At 39.4% G+C, this 23,235-nt stretch overlaps 1 long non-coding RNA gene across 1 annotated transcript in view; it reads right to left on the bottom strand.

Moving 5' to 3' along the window:
• Window positions 1–12,410: 12,410 nt before the first annotated feature.
• LOC129629329 (uncharacterized) overlaps window positions 12,411–23,235 on the bottom strand; it is a 334,237-nt gene continuing 323,412 nt past the window's right edge. Inside the window, exons 3-4 of the long non-coding RNA XR_008703167.1 lie at window positions 16,309–16,506; window positions 12,411–12,666 (exon numbers count right to left, since the gene is read on the bottom strand). This is a non-coding gene — a long non-coding RNA (uncharacterized LOC129629329). The remainder of the gene's footprint in view (window positions 12,667–16,308; window positions 16,507–23,235) is intronic.

The following is a 23,235-nucleotide window of genomic DNA, read 5'->3' as shown; positions in this document are numbered from 1 at the left end:
AAAGTATCTTTGGTTTATATGTTCTATTTATGTTTTTATCATCAGAAGCAGCCCAACAACACCACAGGAATTTGGGGGAAAATATGATCGTCAAAGAGTTGAGAGACTATTTGCATTGATCAGACCATTTTTCCTATAAATATGAACAATCCTGCTGCTTTGGCACCATTAAATTAATGCTAAAAGTGTCATAATAGTTAACTATTAAGATGTTTTATTATTATTTAACCCTCCAGCATTTTTAGAGTGCTTCTAAGAGCTCATACTGTAATTCAATTTTGCCACATTACAATGTATAGTGATTCCAGAACTATCAGTTATACAGTTAATTGATAATTCAAAGCCTAATTGAGATAATGAAGCTGGTCTTGGCCATCAGTGAGATGGCCACCTAATTAGTTTTTTTTTTTTTTTTTTAATATCTGTTTACTAATTAAGTGGACAGTAGACCCAGGGTGATGGCGGTGAAGTAAAATTAATACGAGGAAATAACAGGGGTGAATTGGATAAGAGAGTGGATGTGGCTTCCTACTAATAAGCCTCATAGTGTTTGATCTGAACTAGGGGATACAGGCTGAAGGGAAATGCCATTACTAAACTTATGTGCTAGGGGTGGGGGATTTAAGTTTATACAAGCAATCTTACGTTACATTCTTAGATGATGTTGCCACTTTGGGCTTTGCATGTATAAAACATGACTTTTTTACTGCCTTTACTGATGATTATGAGAATAATTATTATGATAATAATGATAGCAGCTGACTATTCGTAAGCATCTTCTACATGTCAAACACTGACTTAAGTGCTTTATATACAGTACTATTTAAGTCTTACAACAACTAGATTCGTTGGCACTGTGAATGCATAAATGAGGTATAGAAAGAAGTTAAGTAACTTGTCTAGGTTCACAGAGCTGGAAAGTAAGAGAGCTGGCCATGAAACTACAACTTTTATGCTAAATGTGATACAATGACAATACTCTACTGCCACTATATTTTGAGATGGACCATAAGCAGAACACTGACTTAACTAGCTTACTACATGAAGACAATTTAGCAAAACAAAATAAGCTTCCGTAACAGGAGACAGCTCGTATTGATCACAGTTTTGTTTGAACTCTGCTGCTGCTGCTGCTGCTAAGTTGCTTCAGTCGTGTCTGACTCTGTGCGACCCCATAGACAACAGCCCCACCAGGCTCCGCTGTCCCTGGGATTCTCCAGGCAAGAATGCTGGAGTGGGTTGCCATTTCCCCCTCCAATGCATGAAAATGAAAAGTGAAAGTGAAGTTGCTCAGTCGTGTCCGACTCTTAGCGACCGCATGGACTGCAGCCTACCAGGCTCCTCTGTCCATGGGATTTTCCAGGCAAGAGTACTGGAGTGGGGTGCCATTGCCTTCTCTGTTGTTTGAACTCAAGTCTGTCAAATATAAGGCCCAGTGATAAAGTGACATTTTCAGAATAACATGAGTAAAATGAAAAAAGATAGCCAGATATTTTCTGAGGAAAGAACATGTCAGACAAAAGGAACAGCAATTTTAACAGCCCTAGTTAGAAGCATGCTTGATGCATTCTGGAAATTGGAAGGAGGCCAGTGTGACTGAGGCTGAGTAACCAAGGAGAATAGCATGAGCTGAGCTTAGAGATGTGCTGACACAAAGGTCTGTCAGTTTTGTGGGATGTATAAGTCAGGATGGGAAGTCCAGCTGCTATAACAAGAGCCACATCTTAAGTTGCCTGAATTAAATAGTAGTGTATTTGTCTTTCCTTTGAAAGTCTAAGTTTAAACCCTGGAGAAACAGAATGCTGGTTCCACAATGCAGGGTTACTGGATAATCTCATCTTGTTGCTTTGTATTCTTAAACACAGTGCTTTCAAAAATGCATCAGAGATGGATATTTCATCATCCTGCCAGATGTCCCCACTGCAGCTGCTTAGTAAGACAGAAGGTAGAAAGTGAAAGCAGATGTCTTTTACTTTGAAAGCATGGTGAAGAGGTTAAACATAGTGCTTTTATTAGTGTTGTTCCCACCAGAGCCAAATCACATCATCAAAATTAAAGCCAAGAGAGCTGGGAAATGTACTTTTAACTGCATGTTCATGCCACCAGCTAAAATTTCTATTAGTATAGAAGAAATAGGGGACAAAGTATCCTTTCTCCACTGAATTACCCTTTTCTCTTTGTGAAAAATTAGCAAACTGTATTTGAATGGATCTAATTCTGGCCTCTATTCTGTTTCATTGATCTAAGTGTATATTCCTTGACCACTATCACCCTAGTGGTTTTGATGGTTACAGCTTTATGGTTAGTATTAACGTCAGGTATTGCCAGTTTTCTACTTTTGTTCTTCTTTAATACTGTATTGGTCATTCCAGGTCTTCTGCCTCTCTGTATAAACTTTAAAATCATTGTGTCAATATCCATAAAATAGCTTACCAGGATTTTGATGTGCATCACATTGAATTTATCATACAGCCTTTCATCTCTTTAGTAAATCTGATTTCCCTTAATGTTTGCTACTATTACTGCTGTTTCATCTATTCAGGCCTTTATTGTATCTTTTTAGAGTAACAAGTTTCCTGATGAATCTCCTGTCTGCAGTCCTGACCTCTTCAGTTATATTCTTCATGTGCTGTGCTAAGTCACTTAAGTTGTGTCCAACTCTGTGTGACCCTATGGACTGTAGCCCACCAGCCTCTTCTGTCCATGGGATTTTCCAGGCAAGAATATTGGAGTGGGTTGCCATGCCCGACTCCAGGGGATCATCCCAATGATCGAACTCACATCTTTTATGTCTTCTGCATTGGCAGGTAGGTTCTTTACCACCATGCCTAGCTGCGAAGCCATATTCTTCATAGAGGGGGTATAATGAAAATAAACTGGCTCATTTAAAGCTCTGTAGCAACTTTTCACTTGTAGGGTAAATTACATATCCCTTAGCATGTGTTACAGCATGTTCTGTGGTTAGTTTGTTCCTCTTCGCTTTCTATGTGTTAACAACTATGAACTTTTCAAAGTTCTCCACAATCTATGTGGATTGTGACCTGCTACCTTATGTGTATATTATTATTGCTTCCCTTTTATGAAATTCCCTTCTCTTCTCCCTTAGCTTAAAAGAAATTTAGTCTTCATTTCCTCTAGGGCTGTTAATTATTTTCTGAGCACATACATGTTCACCACATAAATCTGTCTTAATTGTCTGTACATTCCTGTATCCCTATGTCTAACAGGCCATCAGAAGTGTCTGCTCACATGTCTGTATCCTCCTTGAGAATAAAGACTGGTTTTTATTCAACATTGTTTCTGGTGCCCTTAAAATAGGGGTTGGCACATTCAGCATACTTAGCATATGCTTCGAAGTGAAAAATGGAACAAATACATGAGTAAGATATGACTTCGCTATTCAAGAACTAGCAGAATTTCCACTACACATCATTTTTTCTTGATCATAGATTATCAAAGTCACTTTTCAGAGACCAACTCAGATGAAAAAAACCATCAGCCCTGTATAGAGCTGTTCACTTATTTGGGGTTAAGGTCTATTGTAAGTCATCTTTCTTCTTCTATGTTAATCACAGGGTTTGTTTCTCCCCTTATGCCAGTTGTCTTCTATCAAGGCAATGGCACCCCACTCCAGTACCCTTGCCTGGAAAATCCCATGGACGGAGGAGCCTGGTAGGCTGCAGTCCATGGGGTCGCTAGGAGTCGGACATGACTGAGCGACTTCACTTTCACTTTTCACTTTCATGCATTGGAGAAGGAAATGGCAACCCACTCCAGTGTTCTTACCTGGAGAATCCCAGGGACGAGGGAGCCTGGTGGGCTGCTGTCTATGGGGTCACACAGAGTCGGACACGACTGAAGCGACTTAGCAGCAGCAGCACACATCTACATTCAGTCTAATTCTTTTTATCTCTTCGAGTGTTTTCCTAAGTTACATTTTCAAACATTTTAATTAATGAATTACATATTTATTTTTAACTTCAGTTTGACTCATATCTAAAAATCCTCTGCATTCCTTTCTCTGGCTTTTACTCTGCATTTCAGATTCAGTTCAGTTCAGTTCAGTCGCTCAGTCATGTCCGACTCTTTGCGACCCCATGAATCGCAGCACGGCAGGCCTCCCTGTCCATCACCAACTCCCGGAGTTCACTCAGACTCACGTCCATCGAGTCAGTGATGCCATCCAGCCATCTCATCCTCTGTAGTCCCCTTCTCCTCCTGCCCCCAATCCGTCCCAGCATTAGAGTCTTTTCCAATGAGTCAACTCTTCACATGAGGTGGCCAAAGTACTGGAGTTTCAGCTTTAGCATCATTCCTTCCAAACAAATCCCAGGGCTGATCTCCTTCAGAATGCACTGGTTGGATCTCCTTGCAGTCCAAGGGACTCTCAAGAGTCTTCTCCAGCACCACAGTTCAAAAGCATCAATTCTTTGGTGCTCAGCCTTCTTCACAGTCCAACTCTCACATCCGTACATGAACACTGGAAAAACCATAGCTTTGACTAGAGGGACCTTTGTTGGCAAAGTAATGTCTCTGCTTTTGAATATGCTATCTAGGTTGGTCATAACTTTCCTTCCGAGGAGTAAGCGTCTTTTAATTTCATGGCTGCAGTCACCATCTGCAGTGATTTTGGAGCCCAAAAAAATAAAGTCTCACACTTTATTTCTGATTAGGGATATGCAAAGGTAAAGTATGCTTTAGAGCAGTAAATAAAACACCTTAAAGTAAATATAAAATAACTGATTATTACACATCCAAATAAATAATATTTGTCTTTTCCTTTGATTGTTAATTTGGGAATTTAGTTGAAGGGGTCTATTTCTGTGAAATTTAAAACATACTGGAAAGAGACTAAAATAAATGCTGAAAATAGTTTATTTCAGCATTTCCAAAACTTCTCATCTCAAACTATTCCTATGTGATATCTATTTCTACTCTGAGTAAGTTGTTTGGAATATACCTGAATATATTTCTTCTTGCTTTTATTTTCAAAATAATTTTTAAATTTTTCTAATAATAATTTAAATTGATAAAGACAGAAATGTAACCGTTAATCCCATCACAATATCTACCTTACTGGGATGAAAGGAAACTGCCTTAGTTTTTCATTCCTTAAACTAAGTATCACAGAAAACTTAGAAAAGAACAACTGGTAACATTTGTTTAAATGTTATAATTATTGAGATGGCAGGATCATCTGTATTATTATCAATGTCAATTTCTGGTTCCTAGACCCAGAGAGCCTACTTCAGAAAGACCATATTCTATTTAAAAAAAAAAAAAAAAAAAAGGAAGAAGAAGAGGAAGAAATGAGCCAAAAGAAAACCCCAAGATGGTTTTCTATATTCATGAATATTAAGGGATATATATATAGGAGTGTGTGTGTATATATATATATATATATATATATAATACATATATATATATATATATATCAGAGCAGTCGCTCAGTCTTGTCCGACTCTCAGCAACCCCATGAATCGCAGCACGCCAGGCCTCCCTGTCCATCACCAATTCCCGGAGTTCACTCAGACTCACGTCCATCGAGTCAGTGATGCCATCCAGCCATCTCATCCTCTGTCGTCCCCTTCTCCTCTTGCCCTCAATCCCTCCCAGCATCAGAGTCTTTTCCAAGGAGTCAACTCTTCGCATGAGGTAGCCAAAGTACTGGAGTTTTAGCTTCAGCATCATTCCTTCCAAAGAAATCCCAGGGCTGATCTCCTTCAGAATGGACTGGTTGGATCTCCTTGCAGTCCAAGGGACTCTCAAGAGTCTTCTCCAACACCACAGTTCAAAAGCATCAATTCTTTGGCGCTCAGCCTTCTTCACAGTCCAAATCTCACATCCATACATAACCACAGGAAAAACTATAGCCTTGACTAGACAGACCTTTGTTGGCAAAGTAATGTCTCTGCTTTTGAATATGCTATCTAGGTTGGTCATAACTTTCCTTCCGAGGAGTAAGCGTCTTTTAATTTCATGGCTGCAGTCACCATCTGCAGTGATTTTGGAGCCCAGAAAAATAAAGTCTGACACTGTTTCCACAGTTTCCCCATCTATTTCCCATGAAGTGATGGGACCGGATGCCATGATCTTCGTTTTCTGAATGTTGAGCTTTAAGCCAACTTTTTTACTCTCCTCTTTCACTTTCATCAAGAGGCTTTTTAGTTCCTCTTCACTTTCTGCCATAAGGGTGGTGTCATCTGCATATCTGAGGTTCTTGATATTTCTCCCGGCAATCTTGATTCCAGCTTGTGTTTCTTCCAGTCCAGCATTTCTCATGATGTACTCTGCATAGAAGTTAAATAAACAGGGTGACAATATACAGCCTTGATGAACTCCTTTTCCTATTTGGAACCAGTCTGTTGTTCCATGTCTAGTTCTAACTGTTGCTTCCTGACCTGCATACAAATTTCTCAAGAGGTAGATCAGGTGGTCTGGTATTCCCATCTCTTGCAGAATAATTATAGATTGTTATGCATATATAACTCTATATAGTACCACTATATAGAAAAATAACATAATTTTAATGTTATTATATTAACTGATGTTGAATCTGAAACTCCAATACTTTGGCCACCTGAGGTGAAGAACTGACTCATTGGAAAAGACCCTGATGCTGGGAAAGATTGAAGGCAGGAGGAAAAGGGGCTGACAGAGGATGAGAGGGTTGAATGCTATCACTGACTTGATGGACATGAGTTTGAGCAAGCTGTGGGAGTTGGTGATGGCCAGGAAAGCCTGGCATGCTGCAGTCCATGAGGTCGCAAAGAGTCGGACACAACTGAGTGACTGAACTAAACTGACTGAATGCAGTTGATGATTATTACGTTGATGAAGTAGTAATTTTGAATGTTCAGGTAGCTCATTTTTGGTTTACATATGCATTTTCTATGTGTGAATATGTGTGCATCTGCATATATATAGATTTATAATTAAACTGTCTAACATTAATTAAATTTTTGCTTAGTGCTATCTTTTACATAACACCATCACTCACTTAGGAACCAATTAGTTTCTATGTCATTCAGTGTGTTTTTTTCCCCAAGAGAAAGAACATTTTAATTTGAATTTGAGACATGAAAATGTGCAGAGTGGTAAAATATAGACATATCATTATTGTATTTAATGGGCAAAATATTTGAGGAAAAAGCATTTTAGACATATAAGAACTTAAAATCAATAAAATGGTTTTCTACATGGAAGACTTCAGGGGGAGACTGTTTCCAAAAATGCTCAAAAAGTATTGCATTGAAAGTTGATGTATGTAACACTGTAATAAAATTTTGCAAACTATCTATTCATAAACCTTGTTAAGTTTTATTTTTTAAAATGTTATTTAATACACAAACCTCTTATAATAGGTTGTGTTTTGTATTAGACTTAACCAATACAGTCAAGTCTATTTGTTTATTCAGAACTACAGAACTGTCCTGAATAGGCAATTGAGTACACTGTGTCATTCTAATACTTAGGTGAAGTGAAGTGACATGAAATGAAGGCACTCAGTTGTGTCCAACTCTTTGCAGTCCCATGGACTGTAGCCTACCAGACTCCTCCATCCATGGGATTCTCTAGGCAAGAATACTGGAGTGGGTTGCCATTTCCTTTCCCAGGGAATCCTCCCAACCCAAGGATCGAACCTGGGTCTCTTGCATTGCAGGCAGACGCTTTACTCTCTGAGCCACCAGGGAAGCCCCAATACTTAGGTAGAAAGAATCTGTTTATCATATTGTATAACTGAACTGATACATGTTATTTTGTCATTTTTTGTATATCATATATAAGCAATATGTTGCTTAGACAGAGATTCTTATTGATTTGAAGGCTAGTTCAGTTCAGTTCAGACGCTCAGTAGTGTCTGACTCTGTGTGAGCCCATGGATTGAAGCATGCCAGGCCTCCCTGTGCATCACCAACTCCCGGATGTTACTCAAACTCATGCCCATGGAGTCAGTGATGCCATCCAACCATCTCATCCTCTGTTGTCCCCTTCTCCTCCCACCTTCAGTCTTTCCCAGCATCAGGGTCTTTTCAAATGAATCAGTTCTTCACATCAGGTGGCCAAAGTATTGGAGTTTCAGCTTCAGCTATTTGAAGAATATACACAAATGAAATGGAGAGAAACCACGGACAGCTAAGAAAGGTCACCTAGAGGAACTTTTGATGAACAACTAGATTAAATCTCACATTGATGACCCAGTTAAGAAGGACTTCACCCTAAAAAAGAAAGTAGAGTGGAAATTCTGGGAAGATGGTGGAGTAGGAAGCATGAGATAACTCTCTCTTTACCAAAACAAAAAAAAATTTGCAATAGCACCGTATGTCTGTTTTATTTCAGGACTCTTGAGTCTACTGAAAGCTTGCAACTTCTGGGGAAATAATTGTATGCTAAAATGTGGTTAATTTCAGCCAGTTTCAGGTCTCAGCCAATTTCGGCTCTTAGAAAAGTAGTAGCTACCCACCCCTCATCCCTCAGCCCTATGGCATGCAGCTTTGTACAGGTTCCTAAGGCAGCTTGCACACAGCTTGCAGGAGCTTCTGCTGCTGTTTATTTGCTAAATCATGTCCAGCTCTTCGTGACCCACTGGACTGTAGCCCACTAGGCTCCTCTGTCCATGGGATTTCCTAGGCAAGAATACTGGAGGGGGTTGTCATTTCCATCTCCAGGGGATCTTCCCAACCAAGGGATCCAATCAGCATCTCCTGCATTTCAGGCAAATTCTTCACTACTGAGCCACCAGGGAAGCTCTTGTGGGAGGTAGATAGGGACAAAAAAAGACACCATCCTCTAAATTTTGAGGATCTGTACTGATATCCTATTGTTGCTTCTGATCACAGAGGTGTAGTTCCTCAAAAAATTAAAAATAAAATTACCATATAATCCAGAAATTCACTTTTGGGTATAGTCAGTCAATGGTGGATTGAAAATATTCTCGAAAAAAAAAATTCCAGAAAGTTCCAAAACCAAAATTTGAATTTGCCACATACTGGCAATTATTTACATAACAGTTACATTTTATTCCATCTTGCACATAACCTAGAGATAATTTGAAGTATGCAGGAGCATGTGGATAGGTTAAATGCAAATACTATGCCATTTTATATAAGGGACTTAAACTTCTGAGGATTTTGGTATCTACAAGGGGCCTTGCAACATGCATATACACCAAATAAATTAAAGCAAGGTCACAAAAGAGATACTTATTTGTAAATCATGTTCATAGCAGCATTATCCACAAAAGCTAAAGTGTTGAAGCAATCCAAGTATCCATCAAATGATGACTAGATAAGCAAAATTGGTATATACATACAATCCCTGTAGAAGGAAATGGCAACCCACTCCAGTATTCTTGCCAGGAAAATCCCACAGACAGCGGAGCCTGGCAGGCTACAGTTCACGGGGTCACAGAGAGTAGGACATGACTGAGCACTAAGCACATACAATGGAACATGCTGTACTGTGCTGTGTTTGGTCACTCAGTCGAGTCCGACTCTTTGCTACCACACGGACTGTAGCCCTCCAGGTTCCTCTGTCCATGGGGATTCTCCAGGCAAAAATACTGGAGTGGGTTGCCATGCCCTCCTCCAGGGGATCTTCCCAACCCAGGGATCAAACCCAGGCCTCCCGCATTGCAGGCAGATTCTTTACTGTCTGAGCCACCAAGGAAGTCCCTGAAAACTGGAGTCAGTAGTGTATCCCTTTTCCAGAGGATCTTCCTGATTCAGGAATTAACTGGGGTCTTGTGCATTCCAGGCAGATATTTCACCAGCTGAGCTACCAGGGAAGCCTACAGTAGGGTGTGAGTGAGTGAAAGTTGCTCAGTTGTATCCGACTCTTTGCGACCCCATGGACTGTAGCCCACCAGGCTCTCCTCTGTCCATGGGTTTCCCCAGGCAAGAATACTGGAGTGGGTTGCCGATCTCTTCTCCAACAATGGAGTATATACAGCTTTAAAGAGGAAGGGACTTTTGACACTCCCCATGACATGGATGAATTTTGAGGGCAAATACTCTGATTCCACTTATCTGAGAAGTTTAGATTAACAAAATAATGAGACAGAAAGTAGAAATCTTGTTATCAGGGGCTTGGAGGGGAGAAAATCAGGAGTTAGTGTTTAATGGGTATAGTTTCAGGTTTGCAATATAAAAATGAGTTCTAGAAATGGATGGTGGCAATGGTTACACAATTATGAGTGTACTTAATACCACTGAACTGTGCACTTAAAAATGGCTAAGGCGGTAAATTTTGTTATGTGTATTTTAACTAAATAAACAAAAATGGGGAAAAATTACCACGAAAAGAGAATATTATTTGTAAAGTTCTGGCATAATCCTAGATTTTGATTAAGTTGATCATTCTTAATCTGGTGTGTGCATCAGATTCACCAGTGAAACTTGTTTATAACTTACTCTAAAGATTCTGATTTAGTAGGTTATAATAGAGTTCAACATATGCATTTGAATCATGCACTCCAAAGAGAATATTCAAGTATATTCAGGGCTGCTGTTTATCAGCCGCTAAGTCATGTTGGACTCTGTGATCCTATGGGCCACAGCACAGCAGGCTTTTCTGTTCTTCACTACCTCCCAGAGTTTGTTCAAACTCATGCCCATACTGCTCATGAGGTTCTCAAGCCAAGAATGTTGAAGTGCTTTGCCATTCCCTTCTCCAGTGGACCACCTTTGGTCAGAACTCTCTACTATGACCCATCCATCTTGGGTGGCCCTGCCTGGTATGGCTCATAGCTTCACTGAGTTATGCAAGCCCCTTTACTATGACAAGGACAAGGCTATGATCCATGAAGGGGATATGAATACATACATATTATATGTATATATATATATATGTATTCCCTCATAGCTCAGTTGGTAAAGAATCTGCCTGCAGTGTGGGAGACCTGGGTTCGATTCCTGGGTCAGGAAGATCCGCTGGAGAAGGAAATGGCAATCCACTCCAGTATTCTTGCCTGGAAAATCCCATGGACAGAGGAGCCTTGCAGGCTATAGTCCATAGAGTTTCAAGAGTCAGACACGACTTAGCAACTAAACCACCATGTGTATTTTTAACTTCATTTTGCTTTTCTCACTAGGATATATTCTCTTTTTTTCTTCATTGGTCAAAATCTCATCTTTGCTGGAGCTCTTCTTTGAATACTCATCTTTATGCAGTCTTTCCTAGGAACACATTATGGATATCTCTTCTATGGTATGAATATTTCCTTGTTCTATGGTTATTCTTGAAAGTTATGGGGACTCTTTTAACCAGTAGCAAGCAACAGAAGTCCAACTCAAAATTACTTAAGGAAGAAAATGAATTTTCAGTAAGTGTTGATTTTCAGTAAGAAAATATCCAAAGGGAAGTAGATCCAGGGGTTCTCACAAGGTCAGAAGGATTTTTTTTTTTTTTTCCTCTCTATTTCCTTCTATCTCTTGAGTGTTTTCTTCAGTATGGGTTGGCTTCATCCTTGGACCTGCAGCATTCTTATTCAATCCCCAGCAACTGCAGGGGTTGTGTAATTCTTAGAGTTAGAAAAGCTAGTGGGAAGAGAGATTACTTTTCCTAATAATTACAAAATGTCACTGAATTGATTTGAAAGATATGAATATAGTGATGAGCTCATTTATGACTTAATCACTAAGTTAAAGAGAACTGAATAAACTGTGCAAACAAATCTAGATAAAATGACCAATCTTGGAACTTAAGGTTACTGTCCGTTCTACTTAAATCACATGGACAGGAAATAGATGAGTGTATACATCAGTTCTTACTGCCCAAACTCTGTAACTTAATGCATAACTGTAAACATTAATCCTTCATTATCTACAGGGTTAAGCTGATCTTGACAAGGTTGATCCTTATTCTTTAGATTAGCACTGCTTCACATATTTCTCATTCTCCCTCTGGGACTAGTAGACTAATCAAGCAATATGCAAGGCTCAAGAGACCAAGTCTTCCTGTGCAAGACCACTGCAAGCTTCTGTGTGTTTCATGCCTATAATATAAATCAGGCTAAACAAACCAAGTGGCAGGATCAAGGAGCACAAAGATTACTCTGCTTATGGTGTTAGGCACTTCAATGTTACATTACAAAAAAGGATGAAGAATTGCAGCCAGAAATTCAATTGACCCCAGAGAGAATTCTTCTCAGAGGAAAACACAAGATTCTCATTAAAATTAAAGTAAATGGATTCAGGGAAGCAAAAATAACAGTAATAAAAATCATCAATTTTTATCTTAATCAGTCTTTAATGTGTTACAAGAATCTTAATGGTGCAGATTTTATCTAATTTAATTCTGAAAACTCTGTGGTTCCAAAAAGAGTGTATTCATTCAGTTAGTATATATCAAGTGTACAATTTCCAATTCCTTTTTGTGGCAAATATTGTAATATTTCCTACAGGGATTTATAGAATGTTCAGTTCTTGTCATATCAATTAGGAACATTTTCAGCTTCAATTAACACATTACCTGATTAACAGTAGATTTAATCAAATGAGAGTTTAGCTTTTTTTTTTTTTTTTTTTCTGTTTAAGAATGTGGAGTTGTGCTGCTGCTTTTTTCAACAGTTCATTATTTTCTGAGACGGCCTCCTTAATATTTTCTCTGCCTTTATATTATGATTGTAAGACAGCTACCACAGTTCCAAGTATCACATCAGCATTCCTGGAAAGAAAACAGAGCAAAGGATTGGTGCCAGCTATCTCTATATCTACAGCAAAAAGAATTTTTTTCCCCCAAGTTTCCCAGGTTGCCTTTGGTTATATTTCATTGGCTAGAACTTTATCACCTACCCAACTTTTGTTGCAGGAGATACTAAGAAAGTGAATATGTCTCTTACATGTTCTATGGTAAAGGGACAGAATCAAGGGACAAAGAATCAAGAGAATCAAGAAATTAGGAATGTTTTACGGTCTAGCCAAACTACAACCTCAACCCTACTACTCCTATGAAAAACCATATTTAGATAACATTAACCACTTCAATATTCAGCAATCAAATGTGTAAGTGAATATTGATTTTAGAGTACAAACCTAGGTGTGAAAAAATGGCTAACTAATATTTCTGTGAGTTTGGAAAATTTATTTAACTCTCTGAGCCTCTGTTTTCTGATAACCATCATAGGGACGATGACATCCACTTTTAAAGTTATGATGAAAATTCACTGAGTTAATAAAACTGAAGGACATCATAAAACATCCAACACAACAATGATTCTCTAAAATGCAGTTATTGCATGATAAAGATTGACAAATCCAGAATACTTTACTTTGCACAGGACAAGATGCTAGAAAAACAAAGTTCCAATTGTGAACATTTTGTGTTTTGCTTTGTTGTGTGCTCAGTCGCTAAGTCACGTCCAACTCTTTGCAACTCCAATGACTGCAGCCCTCTAGGACCCTCTGTCATGGAAATTTTCAGGGAAGAATACTGGAGCAGGTTGCCATTTCTTCCTTCAGTGGATCTTCCCAACCAACCCAGGGATCGAACCATGTCTCTTGCATCTCCTGCATTGGCAGGTGGATTCTTTACCATCGCGCCACCTACTTGCTTTACCTAAGTAATTTACAAAATTTTCTAGGTGAGAAAAGGAGAAGAGGCAACATGCCTTTTTTTCTTTTTCTGAAAGTATTAATATTTAGTGCTGAGTATCACTTTGCTGTCCACATTTTTAGGATTCTATTAAGGATGATGAGTTCTATGGTATTTTAATATGAATGTAAAAATTAACCAAAAGGAGATTATTATCATAGTTATGAAAAAAAAAAGAGGAGAGTGTTTTGTACTTTGAAAAGTCACATGCTGTATAATGCTTGAAATGAAATTTCCAACATATAAAAATACTATAATTTTTTTTTCTTTTTTTTGTTTTTTTTTATTTAAATTTATTTATTTTAATTAGAGGCTAATTACTTTACAATATTGTATTGGTTTTGCCATACATCAACATGAATCTGCCATAGGTGTACACATGCTCCCCATCCTGAACCCCCCCTCCCACCTCCCTCCCCATACCATCCCTCTGGATCATCCCAGTGCACCAGCCCCAAGCATCCTGTATCCTGCATCGAACCTGGACTGGCGATTCATTTCTTATATGATATTATACATGTCTCAATGCCATTCTCCCAATCATCCCCCCCACTCCCTCTCCCACAGAGTCCAAAAGACTGTTCTGTAACATCTGTGTCTCTTTTGCTTTCTTGCATACAGGGTTATTGTTACCATCTTTCTAAATTCCATATATATGCGTTAGTATACTGTATTGGTGTTTTTCTTTCTGGGTTACTTCACTCTGTATAATAGACTCCAGTTTCATCCACCTCATTAGAACTGATTTAAATATATTCTTTTTAATGGCTGAGTAATACTCCATTGTGCATATGTACCACTGCTTTCTTATCCATTCATCTGCTGATGGACATCTAGGTTGCTTCCGTGTCCTGGCTATTATAAACAGTGCTGTGATGAACATTGGGGTACACGTGTCTCTTTCCCTTCTGGTTTCCTCGATGTGTATGCCCAGCAGTGGGATTGCTGGGTTGTATGGCAGTTCTAGTTCCAGTTTTTTAAGGAATCTCCACACTGTTCTCCATAGTGGCTGTACTAGTTTGCATTCCCACCAACAGTGTAAGAGGGTTTCCCTTTTCTCCACAGCCTCTCCAGCATTTATTGCTTGTAGACTTTTAGATAGCAGCCATTCTGACTGGCGTGAAATGGTACCTCATTGTGGTTTTCATTTGCATTTCTCTGATAATGAGTGATGTTGAGCATCTTTTCATGTGTTTGTTAGCCATCTGTATGTCTTTGGAGCAATGTCTATTTAGTTCTTTGGCCCATTTTTTGATTGGGTCATTTATTTTTCTGGAGTTGAGCTGTAGGAGTTGCTTGTATATTTTTGAGATTAGTTGTTTGTCAGTTGGTTCATTTGCTATTATTTTCTCCCATTCTGAAGGCTGTCTTTTCACTTTGCTTATAGTTTCTTTTGTTGTGCAGAAACTTTTAATTAGATTCCATTTGTTTATTTTTGCTTTTATTTCCAATATTCTGGGAGGTGGGTCATAGAGGATCCTGCTGTAATTTATGTCAGAGAGTGTTTTGCCAGTGTTCTCCTCTAAGAGTTTTAAAGTTTCTGGTCTTATGTTTAGATCTTTAATCCATTTTGAGTTTATTTTTGTGTATGGTGTTAGAAAGTGTTCTAGTTTCATTCTTTTACAAGTGGTTGACCAGTTTTCCCAGCACCACTTGTTAAAGAGATTGTCTTTTCTCCACTGTATATTCTTGCCTCATTTGTCAAAGATAAGGTGTTCATAGGTGTGTGGGTTTATCTCTGGGCTTTCTATTTTGTTCCATTGATCTATATTTCTGTCTTTGTGCCAGTACCATACTGTGTTGATGACTGTGGCTTTGTAGTAGAGCCTGAAGTCGGGCAGGTTGATTCCTCCAGTTCCATTCTTCTTTCTCAAGATTGCTTTGGCTATTTGAGGTTTTTTGTATTTCCATACAAATTGTGAAATTATTTGTTTTAGTTCTGTGAAAAATACCGTTGGTAGCTTGATAGGGATTGCATTGAATCTATAGATTGCTTTGGGTAGTATACTCATTTTTCATTAGAAAATTATTTTAAAAAAATAGGTATGTAGTGGGCCTGAGCCTCCATCAGAAAGCTGTGGGTGGCTGAAGGAATTCTGGTATGGTGTTAATGGCAACACTGAATCTATATAGTGTTTTAAAGTCTACATAGTCACTTCATGTCAGGTTTCATTTGATTCTCATGGAAGAATCAGGTAGATAATACACCTTTAATTTTGCCAATGAGAAATACAAAGTTCAGAAAGTTTAAACAACTTCTTAAAGTGCACATAAAGAGTTAGGGTGTATGAAAGCAGTCAAAAAGTATGAACTTCGTCTTTAAGATAAGTAAGTACTGAGGATATAATGTACAACATAACAAATATAATTAACACAGCTGTATGCTCTATATAAAAGCTGTTAAGAGAGTAAATCGAAAGAGTTTCCATGACAAGGAATTTTTAAAATTTCATTCCTATAGGAGATGAATGATGTTCACTAAAATTTACTGTGATAATCATTAAATGATACGTGTAAGTCAAATCATTATGATGTACATCCTAAACTTACACAGTGCTTTATGTCAATTATATCTCAATAAAACTGGAAGAAACAAACTAACAAAAAAATTAGGGTAAAAATGAGACTAAATCCCAGAATTTCAGATTCTAACTGCAGAACCCTGAGCACCACAGGTAGTTATTCAATCTATGATCAATCGGCTATGTGACTTACAGCACTGTGTCTCCGCCTCCTTCTTGATAAAATGAAGATTCTATAAGCTCCTGCTTCATTAGGTTGTCAAGGGCTTCCCAGGTGCACAGTGGTATAGAATCTGCCAGCCAATGCAAGAAACGCAAGAGACACGGGTTCGACCCCTGGATATGGAAGATCTCCTGGGGTAGGAAATGCAACCCCCTTCAGTAATCATACCTGGAAAATTCCATAGACAGAGGAGTCAGGTTGGCTACAGTCCATGGGGTTCACAAAGAGTCAGACATGACGGAGCATGAACACACACACATGCATAAGGTTGTCATGAGGATCCAGGGAGACCTGAAGTAGAATCAGACCTGATAGAATGAATAAGAAAAGTTAAGGGAGATTTCAGATTTCTATGTCTGGAGAAAAATTGGGAAGATCCTGGCACATAATAAGCAGGCTTAAAAAACATTAGGTATTACATTTATTAGCACCCCAAGTATGTTTCATTTTCTAGTATCACTTAAGCACCACAGAGGAAAGTAAAGCAGCAATGATCTGATTGTTTCCAATAAACCAAATATTCTCAGTGTCAAAGCAACTTCCTGGTACTAGATTAGACATCTTGGAAGAAGTCAAATCCTGTGGACTAATTCTCCAATTACTGCTCCAGAAGACAAATTTTATTTGGGAGACTCAAGAGTAAGGCTGCTACTGCTAAGTCGCTTCAGTCGTGTCCAACTCTGTGCGACCCCATAGACGGCAGCCCACCAGGCTTCCCCGTCCCCAGGATTCTCCAGGCAAGAACACTGGAGTGGGTTGCCATTTCCTTCTCCAATGCGTGAAAGTGAAAAGTGAAAGTGAAGTCGCTCAGTCGTGTCTGAGTCTTAGGGACCCCATGGACTGCAGCCTACCAGGCTCCTCCATCCATGGGATTTTCTATGCAAGAGTACTGGAGTGGGGTCCCCTTCAACTAATATCTAAGTATCAATTAGCAAACAGCTTCTTTCCTGGTAGATTTCTTCCCAATTTTTCTCCAGTAACACAGAAGTCTAAAATCTCCCTTAACCTTCATTCTATCAGGTCTGATTTTGCTTAAGGATCCTACTTGCCTCCCACGTTACCTCAAGAGAATGATTTTTTACAACACAATCTCAAAGTTGAAGCCACATTTTTAAGATTAAAATACATTTACTAGTGAATTTATGAGCCAAGGACTGTATTAGGTATTCACTCTCTAAAGATGAACCTGGAGAGTTCCATTTCTTAGGAAACTGTATAGAATAAACAGAGGCAAGCAGGAAAATAAGTATGTTTAATACAATTTCATGAGGACAATAATGAAAAATGTGCACAAATGCTGCTGATTACAGATGCAGTGACCAGCAGGCTAGGGAGAGTGGGTTACGAGTTTCCATCACAGGAGTCATAGACCCGCAGCTTCTGACTGAGTTTAGTGACAGAACAGATGAAATCTGAATAACTTAAACAGGCATAAGCTCTCTGTTTAGCATAAGCTCTCCATGTAAGTTTCTGTAAATTTGACTTTTGACTTTAAGCAAAAATGATAACAAATGTACATACGCCTCGCATTGTCCTTATCATGGAGCAGACAAGCAGTACATATGGCTTAACTATAAGAGATAAAGTTCCCAAGTGTTACCGAAGTGCAAAGAAAATTACTCAGTGGGAGAAACAGATGAAAGCATAGACACATTCTATTCTGCCATTTGAAGTTACAAATAATGTCTTAATGAACAAGACATCACTAGATGCAACATGTCTTAATATTTCTTGAAGATAAGCAATATGAAGATAATAGACATGAAGGATTTTCCTTAAATAGTCAAAGCATTACAATTTTTACCAGGGTCATCTTTACAGTACACAGAGAGCTAGACAAAATGTTTTTTCAGGGTCCTATTACTCTATATACAAATTGCTTTTTAAAGTTATTCCAAAATGCATTGGCCCCTGTGAGGTTTAGTAATTTGTTGATGGATACTTGGAAAAATTGGTAATGAAGAGATGCTAACATATTTGTTGATTGTATTAATAAGTGTATGAGAAGATTCTTTGCAGATTCTAAGCACCATATTTTTGTTTCAGGCCAGGATCCATCTCTGTGTTCCTTTAATATCATGTGCATTATTCCTGGATAATTTGAAATCTGTCACCATAAAAAGGCAGAAATGCTGTTATTTCTCACAAAGCTATGGCTCTTTGGCACCTATTTATATTGAAACAACTTAGATCTTCCTGCCTCTGCAGTTGCCTAATTCACATTTATTTAATGGTGATTAAATCAGTACTCACTATGTCCGGAGAAGGCAATGGCACCCCACTCCAGCACTCTTGCCTGGAAAATCCCATGGACAGAGGAGCCTGGTGGGCTGCAGTCCATGGGGTCACTAAGAGTCGGACTCCCCTGAGGGACTTCACTTTCACTTTTCACTTTCATGCATTGGAGAAGGAAATGGCAACCCACTCCAGTGTTCTTGCCTGGAAAATCCCAGGGATGGGGGAGCCTGGTGGGCTGCAGTCCATGGGGTTGCACAGAGTCGGACACAACTGAAGCGACTTAGCAGCAGCAGCAGCAGCATGCTATGTCATCATCTGTCCATGAATGCTAACTTCTGATACCTCGCTCAAAATTTGTTATCATGCTTTATTGATGCTGAACACAAATGCATATCTTTTCCAAAGTATGCTAGAAAATGGGAACGAGCATTCATTTTCTAGTCATGTTAAATTTGCTCTTTGAAATTTTATAATATAAGTTGAAAATCATGTTCGCTCTTGAACTATTTAAGATACAATCACTGCATTCCTACAACACAACATGGTTTCTTGTAGGAATGCAGTGATTGTATCTTAAATAGTTCAAGAGCGAACATGATTTTCAACATGACCACTGGAAAAACCATAGCCTTGACTAGATGAACCTCTGTTGGCAAAGTAATGTCTCTGCTTTTGAATATGCTATCTAGGTTGGTCATAACTTTCCTTCCAAGGAGTAAGCGTCTTTTAATATCATGGCTGCAATAACCATCTGTAGTGATTTTGGAGCCCCCCAAAATAAAGTCTGACATTGTTTCCACTGTTTCCCCATCTATTTCCCATGAAGTGGTGGGACCGGATGCCATGACCTTCGTTTTCTGAATGTTGAGCTTTAAGCCAACTTTTTCACTCTCCACTTTCACTTTCATCAAGAGGCTTTTGAGTTCCTCTTCACTTTCTGCCCTAAGGGTGGTGTCATCTACATATCTGAAGTTATTGGTATTTCTCCCCGCAATCTTGATTCCAGCTTGTGCTTCTTCCAGCCCGGCATTTCTCATGATGTACTCTGCATATAAGTTAAATAAACAGGGTGACAATATACAGCCTTGACGAACTCCTTTCCCTATTTGGAACCAGTCTGTTGTTCCATGTCCAGTTCTAACTGTTGCTTCCTGACCTGCATACAAATTTCTCAAGAGGCAGATCAGGTGGTCTGGTATTCCCATCTCTCTCAGAATTTTCCACAGTTTATTGTGATCCACACAATCAAAAGCTTTGGCATAGTCAATGAAGCATAAATAGATGTTTTTCTGGAACTCTCTTGCTTTTTCCATGATCCAGCAGATGTTGGCAATTTGATCTCTGGTTCCTCTGCCTTTTCTAAAACCAGCTTGAACATCAGGAAGTTCATGGTTCACATATTGCTGAAGCCTGGCTTGGAGAATTTTGAGCATGACTTTACTAGCGTGTGAGATGAGTACAATTGTGCCGTAGTTTGAGCATTCTTTGGCATTGCCTTTCTTTGGGATTGGAATGACAACTGACCTTTTCCAGTCCTGTGGCCACTGCTGAGTTTTCCAAATTTGCTGGCATATTGCCATGAGAAGAAAGCATGGGAAATATTCCTGTGGTCCCAGCAAGAGCAGTTTCATCTGCAAATATTCTGTCTCTAGCATTTCCAGATTTGACTGTGTGGATCATAACAAACTGTGGAAAATTCTGAAAGAGATGGGAATACCAAACTATGTGACCTGCCTCGTGAGAAATCGGTATGCAGGTCAGGAAGCAACAGTTAGAACTGGACATGGAACAACAGACTCATTCCAAACTGGGAAAGGAGTACATCAAGGCTGTATATTGTCACCCTGCTTATTTAACTTATATGCAAAGTACATCATGAGAAATGCTGGGCTGGATGAAGCACAAGCTGAAATCAAGATGCTGGGAGAAATATCAATAACCTCAGATATGCAGATGACACCACCCTTATGGCCGAAAATGAAGAAGAACTAAAGAGCCTCTTGATGAAAGTGAAAGAGGAGAGTAAAAAAGTTGGCTTAAAGCTCAACATTCAGAAAACGAAGATCATGGCATCTGGTCCCATCACTTCATGGGAAATAGATGGGGAAACAGTGGCAGACTTTATTTTGGGGGGCTCCAAAATCACCGCAGATGGTTACTGAAGCCATGAGATTAAAAGACGCTTACTCCTTGGAAGAAAAGTTATGACCAACCTAGATAGCATATTCAAAAGCAGAGACATTACTTTGCCAACAGAGGTTCATCTAGTCAAGGCTATGGTTTTTCCAGTGGTCATGTGTGGATGTGAGAGTTGGACTGTGAAGAAAGCTGAGCACTGAAGAATTGATGCTTTTGAACTGTATTGTTGGAGAAGACTCCTGAGAGTCCCCTGGACTGCAAGGAGATCCAACCAGTCCATTCTGAAGGAGAGCAGCATTGGGATTTCTTTGGAAGAAATGATGCTAAAGCTGAAACTCCAGTACTTTGGCCACCTCATGCAAAGAGTTGACTCATTGGAAAAGTCTCTGATGCTGGGAGGGATTGGGGGCAGGAGAATAAGGGGACGACAGAGGATGAGATGGCTGGAGGGCATCACCGACTCAATGGGCACGAGATTGGGTAAACTCTGGGAGTTGGTGATGGGCAGGGAGTCCTGGCGTGCTGCAGTCCTTGGGGGCCCCAAGGAGTCAGAAACGAGTGAGTGACTGAACTGAACTGAGCATTCCCGGCAGGCCCTAAGACTATTCTAAGATAGGACAACATCACCACATTAATCAGGCATGAGAAAAACAGGTCTAAAAAGACCCTTAATGCAAGTATTGCTCTCAAAATCCCTCCCAGGAGATAGGTGTGGCAGCCTCATAGAACTTTGTGAGATGTAGCCTGTCCAGGGGTTGGAGTGATTGTTCTGGGTACCCATGCAAGGGACACACATGCCTTTGGCTAAACCAGAGAAGGAGAATGGTCAGAGGACGAATGGGTGAGAACTGACATACCAGCCCATACATGTATCTCAAATTAACAGTGTTGTTACAGACCAGAGGCCTGCATTGATCCTCTGTCTACTGGGAGTGTGCGTCCCCCTCAATCAGCATGTCAGCACCCTTCCGGAGTCCCAACCTCACTCCATTTCATGAAGTCAGTGGTATACTAACTCTCCAGGCTACCCATTTTGATCCCAGCCCACCCTTGAAGCACTGAGGCAATGTTCACAGGCACAAGACCTGGCGTTCTTCAGGAAATCTGACCAATCTGACCTATAACAAGGGATGGGAAGTGTCAAAGCACAGCCTGAAGGGGAGAAACAGAGACTGGTATCCACAGAGGCTACACTGGCAGCTGCAGTTAGTCCCCGTGTCCAGAGGGGGCCCAGCTACTCGGAGGGACGCCCTGCAAAGGAAACAAAGGGCTCCGTGAAAAGTGCCCCTGGCCTGGCCTAAAGGTTTTACCAAGATCTATCTTTTCTATTGAATATGTCCTCCTCTATAGTCCATTTTTATATCATATTAATAGGTACTGTAGACGAAATGGCATCTTTGGAAAAATAAAGATTGAAAACATGATTAAACATGCTAGATACAATTTATTTAACTTTAGGTTAAACAAAGTTTAGAATGTTTCTGTAAGGGTGGAATTCTCTACATGTGCTTTTTTACACGTGCCTTAGACTTCTCTAGAAGACTGTATATTCTCAGAAGTTATGTGTCACATGGTAAATCACAAGGTAAGTGTGTTCAAATGAATACAAAATAAGGCAATAAAGAAATGAAAAAGCATTTAGACCATTGGTATAGCAGATGATGGAGACTTTCCTAATGGCTTAGAAGGTAAAGGAGCAGCATACAATGCAGGAGACCCCGTTTCGATCCCTGGGTCGGGAAGATCCCCTGGAGTAGGAAATGGCAATCCATTCCAATGTTCTTACCTGGGCAATCCCAAAGGACAGAGGAGCCTGGCCGGCTACAGTCCATGGGGTCACAAAGAATTAGACAAGACTGAGCAACTAACATACATACCAGCTAAAGAAGAGCTCGAGCTTGGGGATTATATTCTATGGCACAATCCTGGCTTCCCTCTTATTTGACAAATGCCAGTGAGCCAAGTAGTAAATTTCTCTGTCCCTCAGTTTCCTCATTTTAAAACTGAGAATAATAATCCAGCTGTCATGAATGCTGTTATGAAATTATGGATAATATAGTATATAAAACAATTATCTCAATGTCTGGTCCATAGTCAAGAGTCAATATATTTTCCTTATATCATCTCCTTTATGAGAGTGTTGTATGAATAAAGACACTATGCAATGTGTAAAGAACTTTTAAAAAGGTTGGCATTTACAAAATGCTCAAAGATGCTATTATTACCACCTCTATGTCTATACTTTCATTCAGTATTTAAATGGTTTCAACAAAGAGTCATACGTATAAGTTCAGTTTGACTATTTCTATTTATTAGAAATTTCATTCTCTGTATTGTTTCTTGTATCAGTTTTTGCAGTCTAGTTTTTCTCTAGTTTTATCTGTCATTGTTCCCAAATGTAGATTTTTTGGAGCAATAGCACTATCTTAGGCAAGATGAAGATCACTATTTCCCTCTTTTTTTTTTTTTTTTTTTAATTAGAGCTCAAAATGCCTGGCAGGCACCCCATTGTACCTACCA

This window comes from Bubalus kerabau, chromosome 15 (assembly GCF_029407905.1).
Source record: "Bubalus kerabau isolate K-KA32 ecotype Philippines breed swamp buffalo chromosome 15, PCC_UOA_SB_1v2, whole genome shotgun sequence".
In the NCBI taxonomy this organism is placed as follows: domain Eukaryota; kingdom Metazoa; phylum Chordata; class Mammalia; order Artiodactyla; family Bovidae; genus Bubalus; species Bubalus kerabau.
This window is presented reverse-complemented; position numbering and strand designations above follow the sequence as displayed.